This window comes from Nyctereutes procyonoides, unplaced genomic scaffold (assembly GCF_905146905.1).
Source record: "Nyctereutes procyonoides isolate TBG_1078 unplaced genomic scaffold, NYPRO_anot_genome, whole genome shotgun sequence".
NCBI classification, from domain to species: domain Eukaryota; kingdom Metazoa; phylum Chordata; class Mammalia; order Carnivora; family Canidae; genus Nyctereutes; species Nyctereutes procyonoides.
The window spans coordinates 37,033,066-37,041,905 of record NW_026575126.1 but is presented as its reverse complement, the minus strand read 5'-3'; the positions used below and the strand labels follow the sequence as shown (position 1 = coordinate 37,041,905).

General features: G+C 39.9%; 1 pseudogene; it reads left to right on the top strand.

Moving 5' to 3' along the window:
- Window positions 1-7,766: 7,766 nt before the first annotated feature.
- LOC129519963 (60S ribosomal protein L21-like) lies at window positions 7,767-8,283 on the top strand (annotated as a pseudogene).
- The last annotated feature ends 557 nt before the right edge of the window (window positions 8,284-8,840 follow it).

Here is an 8,840-nt window from a genome sequence, read left to right as displayed (position 1 = left end):
GGTTAACGAGATGGAAGAACGAGTGAGTGACATAGAAGACAAGTTGATGCCAAAGAGGGAAACTGAGGAAAAAAAGAGACAATTAAAAGACCATGAAGATAGATTAAGGGAAATAAACGACAGCCTGAGGAAGAAAAACCTACGTTTAATTGGGGTTCCCGAGGGTGCCGAAAGGGACAGAGGGCCAGAATATGTATTTGAACAAATCCTAGCTGAAAACTTTCCTAATCTGGGAAGGGAAACAGGCATTCAGATCCAGGAAATAGAGAGATCCCCCCCCCAAAATCAATAAAAACCGTTCAACACCTCGACATTTAATAGTTAAGTTTGCAAATTCCAAAGATAAAGAGAAGATCCTTAAGGCAGCAAGAGACAAGAAATCCCTGTCTTTATGGGGACGAGTATTAGGATAACAGAAGACCTCTCCACAGAGACCTGGCAGGCCAGAAAGGGCTGGCAGGATATATTCAGGGTCCTAAATGAGAAGAACATGCAACCAAGAATACTTTATCCAGCAAGGCTCTCATTCAGAATGGAAGGAGAGATAAAGAGCTTCCAAGACAGGCAGGAACTGAAAGAATATGTGACCTCCAAACCAGCTCTGCAAGAAATTTTAAGGTGGGACTCTTAAAATTCCCCTTTAAGAAGAAGTACAGTGGAACAATCCACAAAAACAAGGACTGAATAGATATCATGGTGACACTAAACTCATATCTGTCAATAGTAACTCTGAACGTAAATGGGCTTAATGACCCCATCAAAAGGCACAGGGTTTCAGACTGGATAAAAAGCAAGACCCATCTATTTGCTGTCTGCAAGAGACTCATTTTAGACAGAAGGACACCTACAACCTGAAAATAAAAGTTTGGAGAACCATTTACCATTCAAATGGTCCTCAAAAGAAAGAAAGCAGGGGTAGCCATCCTTATATCAGATAAACTAAAATTTACCCCGAAGACTACAGTGAGAGATGAAGAGGGACACTATCTAATACTTAAAGGATCTATCCATTAAGAGGTCTTAACAATCCTCAATATATATGCCCCGAATGTGGGAGCTGCCAAATATATCAATGAATTAAAACCAAAGTGAAGAAATACTTAGATAAAAATACACTTATACTTGGAGACTTCAATCTAGCTCTTCCTATACTCGATAGGTCTTCTAAGCAAAACATTTCCAAAGAAACGAGAGCTTTAAATGATACACTGGACCAGATGGATTTCACAGATATCTACAGAACTTTACATCCAAATACAACTGAATACACCTTCTTCTCAAGTGCACATGGAACTTTCTCCAGAATAGACCACATAGTGGGTCACAAATCGGGTCTGAACCGATACCAAAAGATTCGGATCGTCCCCTGCATATTCTCAGACCATAATGCCTTGAAATTAGAACTAAATCACAACAAGAAGTTTGGAAGGACCTCAAACACGTGGAGGTTAAGGACCATCCTGCTAAAAGATGAAAGGGTCAATCAGGAAATTAAGGAAGAATTAAAAAGATTCATGGAAAGTAATGAGAATGAAGATACAACGGTTCAAAATCTTTGGGATGCAGCAAAAGCAGTCCTGAGGGGGAAATACATCGCATACAAGCATCCATTCAAAAAAATGGAAATAACTCAAATACAAAAGCTAACCTTACACATAAAGGAGCTAGAGAAAAAACAGGAAATGGACCCTATGCCCAGCAGAATAAGAGAGTTAATAAAAATTCGAGCAGAACTCAACGAAATTGAGACCAGAAGAACTGTGGAACAGATCAACAGAACCAGGAGTTGGTTCTTTGAAAGAATTAATAAGATAGATACACCATTAGCCAGCCTTATTAAAAAGAAGAGAGAGAAGACTCAAATTAATAAAATCATGAATGAGAAAGGAGAGATCACTACCAACACCAAGGAAATACAAACGATTTTTAAAACATATTATGAACAGCTACACACCAATAAATTAGGCAATCTAGAAGAAATGGACGCATTCCTGGAAAGCCACAAACTACCAAAACTGGAACAGGAAGAAATAGAAAACCTGAACAGGCCAATAACCAGGGAGGAAATTGAAGCAGTCCTCAAAGACCTCCGAAGACACAAGAGTCCAGGGCCAGATGGCTTCCCAGGGGAATTCTATCAAACGTTTAAAGAAGAAATCATACCTATTCTACTAAAGCTGTTCGGAAAGATAGAAAGAGATGGAGTACTTCCAAATTCATTCTATGAGGCCAGCATCACCTTAATTCCAAAACCAGACAAAGACCCCACCAAAAAGGAGAATTACAGACCAATATCCCTGATGAACATGGATGCAAAAATTCTCAACAAGATACTAGCCAATAGGATCCAACAACACATTAAGAAAATTATTCACCACGACCAAGTAGGATTTATCCCCGGGACACAAGGCTGGTTCAACACTCGTAAAACAATCCATGTGATTCATCATATCAGCAAGAGAAAAACCAAGAAACATATGATCCTCTCATTAGATGCAGAGAAGCATTGACAAATACAGCATTCATTCCTGATCAATACTCTTCAGAGTGTAGGGATAGAGGGAACTTTCCTCGACGTCTTAAAAGCCATCTACGAAAAGCCCACAGCAAATATCATTCTCAATGGGGAAGCACTAGGAGCCCTTCCCCTAAGATCAGGAACAAGACAGGGATGTCCACTCTCACGACTGCTATTCAACATATTATTGGAAGTCCTAGCCTCAGCAATCAGACAACAAAAAGACATTAAAGGCATTCAAATTGGCAAAGAAGAAGTCAAACTCTCCCTCTTCGCCGATGACATGACACTCTACATAGAAAACCCAAAAGCCTCCACCCCAAGATTGCTAGAACTCATACAGCAATTTGGTAGCGTGGCAGGATACAAAATCAATGCCCAGAAATCAATGGCATTCCTATACACTAACAATGAGACTGAAGAAAGAGAAATTAAGGAGTCAATCCCATTTACAATTGCACCCAAAAGCATAAGATACCTAGGAATAAACCTAACCAAAGAGGTAAAGGATCTATACCCTAAAAACTATAGAACACTTCTGAAAGAAATTGAGGAAGACACAAAGAGATGGAAAAATATTCCATGCTCATGGATTGGCAGAATTAATATTGTGAAAATGTCAATGCTACCCAGGGCAATTTACACGTTCAATGCAATCCCTATCAAAATACCATGGACTTTTTTCAGAGACTTAGAACAAATTATTTTAAGATTTGTGTGGAATCAGAAAAGACCCGAATAGCCAGGGGAATTTTAAAAAAGAAAACCATAGCTGGGGGCATCACAATGCCAGATTTCAGGTTGTACTACAAAGCTGTGGTCATCAAGACAGTGTGGTACTGGCACAAAAACAGACACATAGATCAATGGAACAGAATAGAGAACCCAGAAGTGGACACTGAACTTTATGGTCAACTAATATTCGATAAAGGAGGAAAGATGATCCACTGGAAGAAAGACAGTCTCTTCAATAAATGGTGCTGGGAACATTGGACATCCACATGCAGAAGAATGAAACTAGACCACTCTCTTGCACCATACACAAAGATAAACTCAAAATGGATGAAAGATCTAAATGTGAGACAAGATTCCATCAAAATCCTAGAGGAGAACACAGGCAACACCCTTTTTGAACTTGGCCACAGTAACTTCTTGCAAGATACATCCACGAAAGCAAAAGAAACAAAAGCAAAAATGAACTATTGGGACTTCATCAAGATAAGAAGCTTTTGCACAGCAAAGGATACAGTCCACAAAACTCAAAGACAACCTACACAATGGGAGAAGATATTTGCAAATGACGTATCAGATAAAGGGCTAGTTTCCAAAATCTATAAAGAACTTCTTAAACTCAACACCAAAGAAACAAACAATCCAATCATGAAATGGGCAAAAGACATGAACAGAAATCTCACAGAGGAAGACATGACATGGCCAACATGCACATGAGAAAATGCTCTGCATCACTTGCCATCAGGGAAATACACATCAAAACCACAATGAGATACCACCTCACACCAGTGAGAATGGGGAAAATTAACAAGGCAGGAAACCACAAATGTTGGAGAGGATGCGGAGAAAAGGGAACCCTCTTACATTGTTGGTGGGAATGTGAACTGGTGCAGCCACTCTGGAAAACTGTGTGGAGGTTCCTCAAAGAGTTAAAAATAGACCTGCCCTACGACCCAGCAATTGCACTGTTAGGGATTTACCCCAAAGATTCAGATGCAATGAAACGCCGGGACACCTGCACCCTGATGTTTCTAGCAGCCATGTTCACAGTAGCCAAACTGTGGAAGGAGCCTCGGTGTCCATCGAAAGATGAATGGATAAAGAAGATGTGGTTTATGTATACAATGGAATATTCCTCAGCCATTAGAAACGACAAATACCCACCATTTGCTTCAACGTGGATGGAACTGGAGGGTATTATGCTGAGTGAAGTAAGTCAATCGGAGAAGGACAAACAGTGTATGTTCTCATTCATTTGGGGAATATGAATAATAGTGAAAGGGAATATAAGGGAAGGGAGAAGAAATGTGTGGGAAATATCAGAAAGGGAGACAGAACATAAAGACTCCTAACTCTGGGAAACGAACTAGGGGTGCTGGAAGGGGAGGAGGTGGGGTGTGGGGTGAATGGGTGATGGGCACTGAGGGGGACACTTGACGGGATGAGCACTGGGTGTTATTCTGTATGTTGGTAAATTGAACACCAATAAAAAATAATTTATTAAAAAAAAGAAAATTATTCACCATGACAAGTAGGATTTATCCCCGGGACACAAGGCTGGTTCAACACTTGTAAAACAATCAATGTGATTTATCATATCAGCAAGAGAAAAACCAAGAACCACGTGATCCTCTCATTAGATGCAGAGAAAGCATTTGACAAAATACAGCATCCATTCCTGATCAAAACTCTTCAGAGTGTAGGGATAGAGGGAACATTCCTCAACATCTTAAATGCCATCTATGAAAAGCCCACAGCATATATAATTCTCAATGGGGAAGCACTAGGAGCCTTTCCCCTAAGATCAGGAACAAGCCAGGGATGTCCACTCTCACCACTGCTATTCAACATAGTATTGGAAGTCCTAGCCTCAGCAATCAGACAAAAAAAGAAATAAAAGGCATTCAAATTGGCAAAGAAGAAGTCAAACTATCCCTCTTCGCCGATGACATGATACTCTACATAGAAAACCCAAAAGCCTCCACCCCAAGATTGCTAGAACTCATGCAGCAATTTGGTAGCGTGGCAGGATACAAAATCAATGCCCAGAAATCAATGGCATTTCTATACACTAACAATGAGACTGAAGAAAGAGAAATTAAGGAGTCAATCCCATTTACAATTGCACCCAAAAGCATAAGATACCTAGGAATAAACCTAACCAAAGAGGTAAAGGATCTATACCCTGAAAACTATAGAACACTTCTGAAAGAAATTGAGGCAGACACAAAGAGATGGAAAAATATTCCATGCTCATGGATTGGCAGAATTAATATTGTAAAAATGTCAATGTTACCCAGGGCAATTTACACGTTTAATGCAATCCCTATCAAAATACCATGGACTTTCTTCAGAGAGTTAGAACAAATTATTTTAAGATTTGTGTGCTGTCAGAAAAGACCCCGAATAGCCAGGGGAATTTTAAAAAAGAAAACCATAGCTGGGGGCATCACAATGCCAGATTTCAGGTTGTACTACAAAGCTGTGGTCATCAAGACAGTGTGGTACTGGCACAAAAACAGACACATAGATCAATGGAACAGAATAGAGAACCCAGAAGTGGACCCTGAACTTTATGGTCAACTAATATTTGATAAAGGAGGAAAGACTATCCATTGGAAGAAAGACAGTCTCTTCAATAAATGGTGCTGGGAAAATTGGACATCCACATGCAGAAGAATGAAACTAGACCACTCTCTTTCACCATACTCAAAGATGAACTCAAAATGCACTATAGCTCTAGTGCAAAATGGAGACAAGATTCCATCAAAATCCTAGAGGAGAACACAGGCAACACCCTTTTTGAACTCAGCCACAGTAACTTTTTGCAAGATACATCCATGAAGGCAAAAGAAACAGAAGCAAAAATGAACTATTGGGACTTCATCAAGATAAGAAGTTTTTGCACAGCAAAGGATATAGTCAACAAAAGTAAAAGACAACCTACAGAATGGGAGAAGATATTTGCAATTGATGTATCAGATAAAGGGCTAGTTTCCAAGATCTATAAAGAACTTATTAAACTCAACAGCAAAGAAACAAACAATCCAATCATGAAATGGGCAAAAGACATGAACAGAAATCTCACAGAGGAAGACATAGACGTGGCTAACAAGCACATGAGAAAATGCTCTGCATCACTTGCCAGCAGGGAAATACAAATCAAAACCACAATGAGATACCACCTCACACCAGTGAGAATGGGGAACATTAACAAGGCAGGAAACCACAAATGTTGGAGAGGATGCGGAGAAAAGGGAACCCTCTTACATTGTTGGTGGGAATGTGAACTGGTGCAGCCACTCTGGAAAACTGTGTGGAGGTTCCTCAAAGAGTTAAAAATAGACCTGCCCTACGACCCAGCAATTGCACTGTTAGGGATTTACCCCAAAGATACAGACGCAATGAAACGCCGGGATACCTGCACCCCAATGTTTATAGCAGCAATGTCCACAATTGCCAAACTGTGGAAGGAGCCTCGGTGTCCATCGAAAGATGAATGGATAAAGAAGATGTGGTTTATGTATACAATGGAATATTCCTCAGCCATTAGAAATGACAAATACCCACCATTTGCTTCAACATGGATGGAACTGGAGGGTATTATGCTGAGTGAAGTAAGTCAATCGGAGAAAGACAAACAGTGTATGTTCTCATTCATTTGGGGAATATGAATAATAGTGAAAGGGAATATAAGGGAAGGGAGAAGAAATGTGTGGGAAATATCAGAAAGGGAGACATAGATAAAGATTCCTAACTCTGGGAAATGTACTAGGGGTGGTGGAAGGGGAGGAGGGCGGGGGCTGGGGGTGAATGCGTGACGGGCACTGAGGGGGGCACTTGATGGGATGAGCACTGGGTGTTATTCCGTATGTTGGTGAATTGAACACCAATAAAAAATAAATTTATTTTAAAAAAGGTTTATATGACATGATTCTTTTGAATATTGAAACGTTTTAACTCAGTATTATTTTTCTGAGATTTATTAATCTATAGCTCTAGTGCAAACTCTATTAAAGGTTTAGATGGGGAATATGTTGTTTTGTGGATAGATGATGCTTTGCAACTTTTCACCCTGCAGTTGTAATACAAAAGCATATGTAATAGTGTGCCTGTGTTCTGATAAGACTTTATTTATGAAAATAGGTGGCAGAGTGCAGAATTGCTGACCCCATAGTTAATATAAAAATGATAACACTACAGATATCTTGAGTTCCCTAAAAGTTACTTTAGGTTATAACCCATCTCCAACTTCATCCTTATCGTATTCCTTTCCTTAAGAAATTTTGAGCAACACCAGCTTAGCAATGAAATTGGCAGATCTGTTAAATTTTGATTTGTGGAAAGCCTATTGGATGCTAGTTTTCACCTTTTATTCTTAAGGGTAAAGGTCAGTAAACTACTGTCTTTAAGCCCCTCTAGCCATCTACTTTTAAATGTGGCCAGGCTCTTTCTTACCATGTCTTTTCTGCCTAGAAAATTTCAACTCGGAACCGCCATCTTCCAGTAATTTGCCAAAATGACCAACACAAAGGGAAAGAGGAGAGGTACTCGCTATATGTTCTCTAGGCCTTTTAGAAAACATGGAGTTGTTCCTTTGGCCACATACATGCGAATCTATAAGAAAGGTGATATTGTGGACATCAAGAGAATGCGCACTGTTCAAAAAGGAATGCCCCACAAATATTACCATGGCAAAACTGGAAGAGTCTACAATGTTACTCAGCATGCTGTTGGCATTGTTGTAAACAAACAAGTTAAGGGCAAGATTTTTGCCAAGAGAATTAATGTCCGCATTGAGCATATTAAACACTCAAAGAGTCGAGGTAGCTTCCTGAAGCGCGTGAAGGAAAATGATCAGAAAAAGAAGGAAGCCAAAGAGTAGGGTACTTGGGTCCAACTGAAGTGGCAGCCTGCCCCACCCAGAGAAACACACTTTGTGAGAACCAATGGAAAGGAGCCTGAACTGCTGGAACCCATTCCCTATGAATTCATGGAATGATAACTGTAAAGAAAATAAAAGACCTCAGGATTGTAAAAAAAAAAATTCAACTCATATGTCATGGTTTCCCTCAAATGCCACTTCCTCCAGGCTGCCTTTCTTGATATTCCCCAGCTGAAGGAAATGCTTCTCCTGTATTTTCATACTTGGTTCATGTCTCTACTAACACTTAACTCAAAGCTGTAATTATTTGTTTGCATGGCTGTCTTTCCCCATTAAATTTTTTATTTCCTAGAAAAAAATAAAATATTTTATTTGAGAGAGAGCATGAGCACAGGGAGTGGTAGAAGGAGAGAGAGAAGCAGGCTCCGTGCTGAGCAGGGAACCTGATGGGGCTCAATCCCAGGACTCTGCTATCACAACTTGAGCCAAAAACAGATGCTTAACTAACAGAGCCATTCAGGTTCCCTGGAATTGAGGAATTTTGATTCAGTGAGGTTAATATCAGTCTGGGAAAGGCAACAAAATCCGTATCTGCCCACTCCATGCCAGGAACTCAGAAATCTGGAAGAGTTTCTAAAATATAAATGTTTTACTCTGCCTGTATGTATCATCTGTGTGTAGGAAGCCCAAGTATAAATAAGCCAA